Below are 10,283 nucleotides of genomic sequence, written 5' to 3'. Positions count from 1 at the left end.
GATTTTCCATCTTTTTTGCTTTTCTTTTTCTGCGGTATTCATTCCATTTCTTTTATGAATCTCAGTGACTTCCCGGTCTGATATGGACTGGTTTCTTTGTATTTAGATAATGACTTTCTTATATTTATTTCCTTTTCCTTGAGTGTTTAATTGCTTTTAAAAATTGAATTCTGGACCTTCATCACATGCTCAAGGCTCGTTTTCCAAGTTCACTTCTATGCTCTCTCATAACCTCTCTGCTCTAGGACTTTATTTTCCTGCTGCAATCTGAGCTGGCTGCTTTCTGGGCCTGCTGCATAGCTGTCACTCGGGTGTTTTCTTTCAGTTTTATTCCCATGTGGATTCTGTATTCCCTGTGATTCATACCTTCCTCCTCTTTCTTTGTTTACCCCCTCATGAACTTGGCTTACTTTTCTTGGTTTACTTCTCATGAATAAGTATTTGAGGAAGTTACTTGAGAATGTACTCAAATAACTTCTTAAGAAAGGGGACATGGGAGGTGAACTTCCTGAGTCTTGATATATCTGAAAATGTGTTTGTTTTCCTCTTACTCAATTTCAGCTGAATTTGGAATTCCAGGTTGAAGACTATTTCCCCCAAGTTTGAAGACATTACTGCAATGTCTTCAGGTACACTAACCGGAGTTAGCGTTGCTAATTGGAAGTGTTGCCAGCAGAAAGTCTGTTGCCAGACTAATTCCTCAGCTTTGGAAATGAGCTGTTTTATTATTTGTTTTTCTTTGGCAGCTTTTAGGATCTTGTCTTGATCCACGGTTTTCTGAAATTTCACATTAATTTATCTAATTGTATACCTTTTTTTTTTTTAATATTTATTTATTTGGTTACACCGGGTCTTGGTTGCGGCACGCGGGCTCCTGAGTTGCGGCAGGAGAGCTCCTTAGTTGTGACATGTGAACTCCCAGTTGCTGGATACACATGGGATCATACTCCTAGGCAAGGGATCAAACCCGGAACCCCTGCATGGGGAGCACCGAGTCTCACAAACTAGATTAGCAGGAAAGTCCATTGCTAGATCTATTTTTATCACAGAAATATCAGCCTTGTTTATTCCCACAAGGCCTCAAAAAATTGAGGCAACAGTCATGCTTTTCCCTCCCTATATGAATCTTTAGTAAAAAGCAAAAGACTCATTCGATTATGAAGAGAAGCACGAGTATAGATTGTATACCTTTTTATATCTACTGTGCTAGGTGCTCTGTAGACCCTTTCAGTTTGAAGATGTGTGTCTCCTTTTTCTTTGGGTAATTCTCTTGATTTAACCTTTTTCTCCCTTTAACTATTGATATCCAGAATCAACTCCATGATGATTTAATGCTGCAAAAAGTTGTGAAAGGAGGAGATGGGATGGCCTTTCTAGCATTAAAGATGCAGCAACATCTCTCCCCTAGTGAAGGGCCTGGCTCAGTTCCCGTGATCAAGCTCTGGGCTCTTGGCGTGAGTGAGAAATACATTATAGGAAGGAGCAGCCTGTATATGTAGCTGCCTGTCCTTTCCCCCAAATCCACCCCCTCCCCCAACAAGCTTGGATGAGGATGGAGGTTATGAGTCATATTGACCTAGGAGGAACAATGGTGCCGTCTCCTTCCTTGGGGCTTTGGAGAAGATCATTCATTCATTCATTCATTCTTAGCCAGGCACTGTACTAAGTGCTGGGGATAAACAGATAAAAGAGCCTCTCGGTTTCTGCCTCTGAAGAGCTGACAGTCTACTAGGTGTGACTAACAGATACAGAAAGAGCATACCATGTGATAAGGGCCATGATGGGATGTCTGGGAGACAGTGTAGCACTGAAGTCAGCAGTCTGAATCCCAGCTCTGCCATTTGTTATCTGGACGACTCTATTATTTCACTTTGCTAATCTTCACTTTCCTCTTTCATGGGGTTGTCGTGAGGATTAAATGAAATAAGGCATGGGAAATGCTCATCTCAGTACCTGGTAAATATTGAGAATAATAATATTGAGAATAACACGTGCTGCTAGTCTGGAGAAGATGGTGATCATCTCTCTGCCTGGGGATGAGGAGGAGGGTGGGAGTCAGGGAGGGTTTCATCCAGGAAGGGATCTCCAAACACTGACACTTCCTTCCTGAGAAAGACCCCCAGGGACTTCCCTGGCAGTCTGGTGGTTAAGACTTCACCTTCCAATGCAAGGGGTGCGGGTTTGATCCCTGGTCGGGGAACTAGATCCCACATGCCTCGCGGCCAAAAAACCAAAAAACATAAATCAGAAGCAATATTGTAACAAATTCAATAAAGGCTAAAAATGGTCCATATCAAAAAAAAAAATCTTAAAAAAAAAAAAAAAGGCTCCCAGATGGTATCTTCCCTTGTCCCAGAACTCCAAGGAGTCACATTTTTGACCATTGACAAGAGGCTCCAATGAGGGAAATTCACTCTAAGGCCACTGGGGTAACTTAACCATGGTACCAGATTTCTGCTGCCTTGGCTTCTTTATTGGGTGCTTTCTGGGAGATGCAAGGATGAATAATGAATGAACCTGCATTATTATCACCATCTGCCAGACTCTTTTGCAGGTATTTTCTAATTTAATCTAACCCAATAATCCTCTGGAGGAGGCTACTCTTCTTCTGGCTTTATGGATGGTGGAAGTGAGCTCAGTTCAGGGACATTAAATCAATCACCGAGATCATGAAGATAGCAGACAGAACTGAGATTTGGTCCTTGCGGTGTGGCCGCAGGCTGATATGCATTTCACATCCTGCAACTGCCTCATTCGCATAGAATCATCAATCAAGAATTGTGGGGGGGCTTCCCTGGTGGCGCAGTGGTTGAGAATCTGCCTGCCAATGCAGGGGACACGGGTTCGAGCCCTGGTCTGGGAAGATCCCACATGCCGCGGGGCAACTGGGCCCGTGGGCCACAATTGCTGAGCCTGCGCATCTGGAGCCTGTGCTCCACAACAAGAGAGGCCGTGATGGTGAGAGGCCCGCGCACTGCGATGAGGAGTGGCCCCCACTTGCCACAACTAGAGAGAGCCCTCGCACAGAAACGAAGACCCAACACAGCCATAAATAAATAAATAAATAAATAAAATTAAAAAAAAAAAAAAGAATTGTGGGGACTTCCCTGGTGGCGCAGTGGTTACGAATCCACCTGTCAATGCAGGGGGCACGGGTTCGAGCCCTGGTCCGGGAAGATCCCACATGCCGCGGAGCAAATAAGCCCGTGCACCACAAGTACTGAGCCTGCACTCTAGGGCCCACGAGCCACAACTACTGAGCCCGTGAGCCATAACTACTGAAGCCCATGTGCCACAACTACTGAAGCCCGTGCACCTAGAGCCCGTGCTCCACAACAAGAGAAGCCACCGCAATGAGAAGCCTGCGCACCACAATGAAGAGTAGCCCCAGAAAAAAAAAAAAAAAAAGAGTAGCCCCCGTTCTCCACAACTAGAGAAACACTGCACGCAGCAACGAAGACCCAGCACAGCCAAAAATAAATAAATAAATGAAATAAACTTATAAACAGAAAAAAAAGAATTGTGGCTCAGGAAGGGACCTTAGAGATTCACTCAGTGCTTTAAGATCCGTCACTGGGAACACTCTCTGACATACACTACTTTTTCTAAGTTCCAACCTTTCCTGCCACTCAGTCAGGGTCGGGGGAGGAAAAGCTAAGGGGGTCTGCCTCTCTAGAGGCACAGAAGTGCTGGTGGTCTTGCGCATCTGCTCCAGCACCCCCATTCCTGGCACACACAGGGGATTGCCACAAAGTTCTGAGCAATGTCCCAGTGCCTTTCTGACCTGGAATCTGGGCAAGTGTGGTAACCCCCAGGGGCTGGGACCCACAAGCCGGTGGTCCTTCTACTGGCCATCAGTCCTGGGGTGCTGTCCTGTCTCGTGCACAGGCCAGCTGCACAGCCCACTGGGCCCTGGAGCGTCCAGGCAGGCTCCCTATTGAGCCCAAAGTCCTTCGTAACTTACTGTCTCCTCCTTGTGGACATTTGTCCCCAGCGGGCTCACAGAAGCTGGCAGCTGTGCTGTCGGAGGACTGTAAGGTCAGAAGCCCCGGGGGAGATCGGGGGAGATGGGCTGCGTTTGCCCAGTAGTCAGGCAAGACGATGAAGGGAGCGAAGTTTACCTGCGCTTCACTCGGCTACCCTCTCTGCTCCATCTTTTCCTGCTTGTGTAACTTAGGCCCCTTTGCACATAAGAAATATACTTTTAGGAAGTGAAGGTACCTGTCATTTACATCTTAATATGCTTTTCAGTGCACATATCACCTTTTGGGAAGGGATTTGTTCTTTAGGCTTCAGCCTTGGCTGTGAGAATTAAAAGATTTTATCCATAGTTAGCAGCAGGTGTGTGTTGTACATCTCTGTGTAGGAGGCATCATATTTTTTTGAGGGTCTTTCTTTGCTGAAATCACACACCACCTGGCCATGATCCTATGCCAGCAGGCCCTCTTATGCAGCCTGCCACCTGCTTGCAGGGAGCAGCAGATTCAGTTTCAGGTATTTTTCAGAAGAGGCAGAAGGTACTCTGGGCTCCTATGTGTTCCCTCTCCTTTGTGATTTTCTCCTCAAGGCACACAACTGAACGTCAAAACTGGGAAGAGGAGAATTCAGTCCCTCCTTCCAAGAGCTGATAATGCAAGGATCTTAAGCTATTTATTCATCTATTAACCTAATTTTTCTTTCAGTTGAACTTCAGGGTGCACAGAATTGGGATAATCAAAATAATTGAATTCTAGCACATTCATCATTCATCCATGAATGATTCCCTCCCTCCCTTTCTTCCTTTCTTCCTCCCTCCCTCCCTTCCTTCCTTCCTTCCTTCTTTCATTGTAATGCAATAATAACCTGTAAACCCAAACCAAAAACTAGGACCTTGACAATGACCTATATTTAATCATATTCCCTCTACCCATCCTACCCATACTTTTGTCTCCTGCATCTGAGGTTATGATCATCCCAATCCCTGTGTCCATCACTTCCTTCTTTCCTTTTTAAATATAGTTTTGTTGCATCTATATGCATGTCTCAAAATACATTTTTTATTTTAGTTTTTTTTTGATTTAAGATTATATTGCTAAGATTCTTCTATATTTTTGCTTTTTGCTGTCGTTTGTTGTTTTGACTGCTGTGTATGTTTGGTTGACTGGATAGACCACATTTTTTTTAATCTGTTCTCCTACTGAAGGACACTTGGGCTGTTCCTGGTTTTTATCTGTTGTGTGCAACGCTGCTGTAAACTGTCTCATAAATGTCTCTTGTACATGTGCAAGCGTTTCTCTTTATTTCTCCATCTGAGAAGTATTTATTCAAACCCACCGCATGTACTGCCCTGGTCATCGTGGAGAGTGTGGCATTCCTCACCTCAAACCTTGTTGGGGGGATGGAGCTGCAGGGCGCTCTGCTGGAAAGGGCTGTGACATATTGAGACAAACCTGGGATTTTGGATCAGACAGACTTGATCCAAGGTCCACCTGGGTCACTTACTAGATATGTGACATGGAGCATTTCTTGACCTCTTTGGGTTTCAGTGTTCCCGTTTTTAAAATGAGGAGCAATAATATTGCCTCACAGGGTTGTGAGGAATAAATGGGATAAGCACTGCCTAGCACATAGTAGGTACTCTCTATATACTTATTCTTTCATTCTTCATTTATATCAACCCCCAGGTGCTATCATTATTCCTATACAATATCATATATACTGTACATCTACTATAATACTCTGTTGTTATACCTAGCATCAGAATAACAGAAATAAAGCACGCAATTCTCAATTTAGAGGAATTTATGATATATATGAGGATTAAAAATAACATGCAAGAAACAGTGAGACATCAAAGCATAGCTGGAGATGCAGAGCTGCCTGAGAGTAAGTACGCCCCCTTGAGGCAACACGTCAGAGTTCACACTGCGCTAGCCCACTCCACTTACCTGCTTATGACCTCAGGAACCTCACTTTGCTTTTGGAGTCTCTGTTTCCCTGTGGGGCTTAGGAATTATCCTGAGCTCTGAGGCTTTTGTGTGATTAAATGAGATAATCCATAAATCCCTGTGCCAGGGCCTGGCTCACAGTAGGTGCTGCTATTAACCTGGGGTGTAGTGTGAGCTCCTTACACAGACCGAGTGTCCACTGGGCGGGGACTCTGCAGAGGAGATTCAAATCCTGGATTTGGAGGGAGGCAGTCTACTAATAGTTCTCAATACAGACTTCAGATGACTTCCCTTGGAACTGGGGGGACGGTTGGGTGCCCTTATCAAAAATACAGATTTCCCCAAACTGTCTGAATCAGGATCTCTTGGGGGGGTAAGGCTGGGGAATTTGCATTATGATAAAGTTCTATGACGACTCTAATGTGAAGACAAGTTTAGGAACTACGGGATGGGGTTGGGTGGAGAGGAATTAAAGGAGAAGAAAGGAAGAGAGGAAAGGGAAAAGGAGAGTCGGGGTAACCTTCAAGTTAATGGTTCAACGTGGAGTATTTTTGATTCAGAGAGAATATTTCTTTACACCTGATATTTTAGAAATGGGAACAGACAGGAGGTCTTATTTCATCTACCTGCTCGAAAAACCAGGCATAGACGGGGACAAAAATACTGCACTCAACAGGGAGCTTGTGACAAAGGACAGGGACTTGTGACAGTCAGGTGAGTATCAGCAACCTGACACTTCCCAGCCTTATTTGAAGTGAGGTCACCAGGCAATGGCTGTGGCTGAACTAGAGGGGGAATCTATTTCCAAGACAAGCTCTGAGGATGGGACTTTGGTCTCATGTTCTTCCCACCTCCAGGAGGCCAATGCAGGTGTCAGAGCTATTTTGTCCTGTCCTATCAGCTACGGCATCATGGTCTGCCGGGTGATCATTGGCTGTGAGACACACTAAATAAAGTCAGCCTGGAATAATCTCCCAGAGTCTGGTACTGTCTATGTCTGTTATATATCAAGTCATTACATGACCTCATTGGCAGCCCTGCAGTTTTCCCATAGCACAGGCATGGAAAAGGGGGGATCCAGACTCCAGGGACGGGTCATGGGGACAAGGGGCAGCCAACTGGATGTTGCAGTTGTCTGGAATTGCTGCTTGATCCAAGCAATGATTGTGCCTAAAAACGATTCAAATAGAGCTTTGTTTCCTTCGGTGAGCTGGGAGAGAGTCTTGGTGGGAATGGAGGTAGATGGTGGTAGACATAGAAGCAGAGAGCTTTTCTTTGTGGAAGGCCCTAAGAAAGGGGCTGGCTGAGGGGGGCTGGCTTCTGTGACTCTGTCATCTCCTTCTGGATAACTTACATCTTTATATTGCATCCACCAGTGGGGAGGTAGTAGAAAGAATGGGTGAGAATATGAGTTTTGGGTCAGATCTGTGCAATTTATGATAATAAGTATTAGCTATTATTATTAGAAATAGTTTATTATATTGCACAGCATAAGCATTTAATGTGGTGGCTGATTTCATAATGGGAAGTTGCCTGCAAAGGGTTTAGTGTCAAGGGGTATCGATTCCATAAGCCCACGTGGTTCAGGTGGAGGGGACTGTCCCCTCACCTCTGCCACTTCATCTCCCACTGCTTTTCCACCCTTCCTTTCTAAGTTCCTCAAGAACTACACTCATGGTCTGCATTGCCTCATCGACAACTGGCTTCCACTCCTACACCTCCACTCACTGGCATTTGGATAAATCACAAATGACCCATATGCTGCTAGATCCCAAGGCCATTCTTTGCATATTTTATTGGACTCCAAGCTGTTGGTTTCTCTGCCCTCCTTCAAACCCTAGTCTGCATGGCTCCTGTGACCCTGGGCTGTCCTGGTCCCCCACCTACCTGCTTTGTCACTCACTTCCTTCCCTTCCTTTTGTCACTCATTCCCTCTTTCCCTCTTCCTTTCCTTCCTCTTTCCCTTCCTTCTTTCCACTCTTTACATTTCATTTTCCTGCTGGGTTCTGTCCTCCCTTTCTTCTTTTCTTTCTGTACACTCACTGGGTGATCTCAGCCACTGTCGTGATTCAAGTCTCACTGCTCTTGGCCCCAGATATCCCCCATGGCTATAATGGAGGAAGCATGGCATCACTTATTTATTTATTTATTTGTGGCATCACTTTTTTTTTTTAACATCTTTATTGGAGTATAGTTGCTTTACAATGGTGTGTTAGTTTCTGCTTTATAACAAAGTGAATCAGTTATACATATGTTCCCATATCTCTTCCCTCTTGCATCTCCTTCCCTCCCACCCTCCCTATCCCCCTCCCAGGTGGTCACAAAGCACTGAGCTGATCTCCCTGTGCTATGCGGCTGCTTCCCACTAGCTATCTATTTTACGTTTGGTAGTGTATATATGTCCATGTGTGGCATCACTTTTAAAGGACCCTGCCCACCTGGCCACAGTGGAACAGTCCAGGATGTGCACCTGATGAAAGCCAGGCCAATCTCAGTTCTTCCCAGGATTTCTTATTTTCTTTTAACTGAGACTCAGTAAGGGAGTAAGACTGTCTCTGGGAGTAAAGCCCATAAGATGGTAAACTTGGGAGAGGTCAGTGGCTGTATTTTCCTTCTCTTGGAGGAAGCCAGCTGTGCGCAGGGAGCTGGGCTACAAAGGGTATAGAGCCTTTTGTCTGCGTGTCCTACTTTCCCCATTAAAATGTTAACTCCTTCAAAGCAATGCCCATGCCAGCTTCTTCATTGCCTACCTCAAAGCCCCCAACACTGTGCCTTATTCTCTGGACAAATTATGATTCAACAAAGATGCAGTGACAAGGCACAGGCAATGAGCACTCTTGGTCTGTGCTGAGAATCCACCCTGGACCCAGGACTTGGCTTGGGCTGAAGAGAAAGCTTCTCAGGCACTTTTGCTTATCATGAAAGCACTGGCTTTTGTTTTCCCTCTTATCTCCAGAGATGCTTTCAGCCTCGTGAGAGGCAATCATCAATCAACATTTACTCACCAGATACTGCCCTGTGCCAGACATGACAGGATGCACTTTATCAACCTCTTAATTTAGTTTATGTTTCAGGTGGAAGCCAGACAAGAAAGATTTCCCCCATCCACCAATTCCCGCTTCTGCTTCTTTCTGGAAAAACAACTCTCAGTTCAAAAGTAAGAGTATTTGGGGATAATTTTCTTGGCATCTCAAAGGTGGAAGGATGCTAAGAGATTAGCTGGTCCAAGGAAAGTGGTCATGATGACAAAAGGGGACAATTTGTACAATAGGATTTCAGTTTCAGAAAAATAGTATATCCAGGATAAATGGGGAAGTATTATTACCAGAGCATTAGCAGTAAGGTAATGGGATTGTGGTGATTTTTATTTTCTCAGTATTCTGGATCTTGTGAAATTTCTATAGTGAACATATATTACATTTAAAGGAGGAAACAAAAATTAAAAATTTTAAAAATTAAAAAAAACTAAAGACAATTTCTTAAGCTGGATGGGGGGCATACAGGTGTGCATTTTATTATTATTCTTTATCATGTACTTCTAGGTTATATATACTCTTTGTATGAAATATTTAATACTCTATTTTTGTAGGTTGCAGAAAATTTCATCTGGAAGCTGCCTTAATTGAAGCAGGGGGCTCCGTGGAGGCTGGCTCTATCAGCCCTTCCCTCTAAGGCCTAGAGATGACCCCTGAGAGGGCCAGGACCTCAGGTGGGAGCTGTGAGGTCTGGTTCCCTCACTGGGTCTGGTTTCCTCCTTCTGCAGGTGGGAACCCTCAGACCCAGGGGAATGGCAGAAATGGGTCTAGACTCCACCCTTGTAACTTCCTGCTGGCTTTCCCCTCATATACTGCCTCTCTTCATTCAAGTTTCCTTCTAGTCTTTTCCCCTCTTAATGACCTAAGCCTAAGTGATACTTTCCTCTTAACCTGATTTTCCATATTCACTCATTTTTCAGGATTTGTTCTTGAAGACTGACTTTTTATTTTGGCAGATGGTGGGAAAGGAGGTGAGAAGGAGGTGATGGAAAGGGTGTGGGGAGAGGGTTTGGGGGCCGCTCCTGGGTTCGGCCTGCTTGCTTGGTTGTCTGGCAGCTACGTGGGTGGTTCTTAGGTGGCGTGTGGTTAAGAGAGGCTTCCTGGTGTTGCTGGGTCAGATGGCAGCGGAGGGCCCCAGGAGGCGCTAAAACTGCAAACAGATTCCATCCAGACTCCATGTCCCTAAGGGGCCTGGAACCCTGACAGGTTCAGTGAGGGCGACTCTTCACTTGGCTGAACAGTAAGGGAGAAATCGTTTCCGATTCTCAGGGGTCAGAGTCACGGAGGCAGAGTTACTACAGGATCTGGCTCTGGAACAGCT

Source organism: Balaenoptera borealis (assembly GCF_965194805.1).
Source record: "Balaenoptera borealis genome assembly, chromosome: 20".
Classification (NCBI taxonomy): domain Eukaryota; kingdom Metazoa; phylum Chordata; class Mammalia; order Artiodactyla; family Balaenopteridae; genus Balaenoptera; species Balaenoptera borealis.
Note: the sequence above shows the minus strand (reverse complement) of the source record.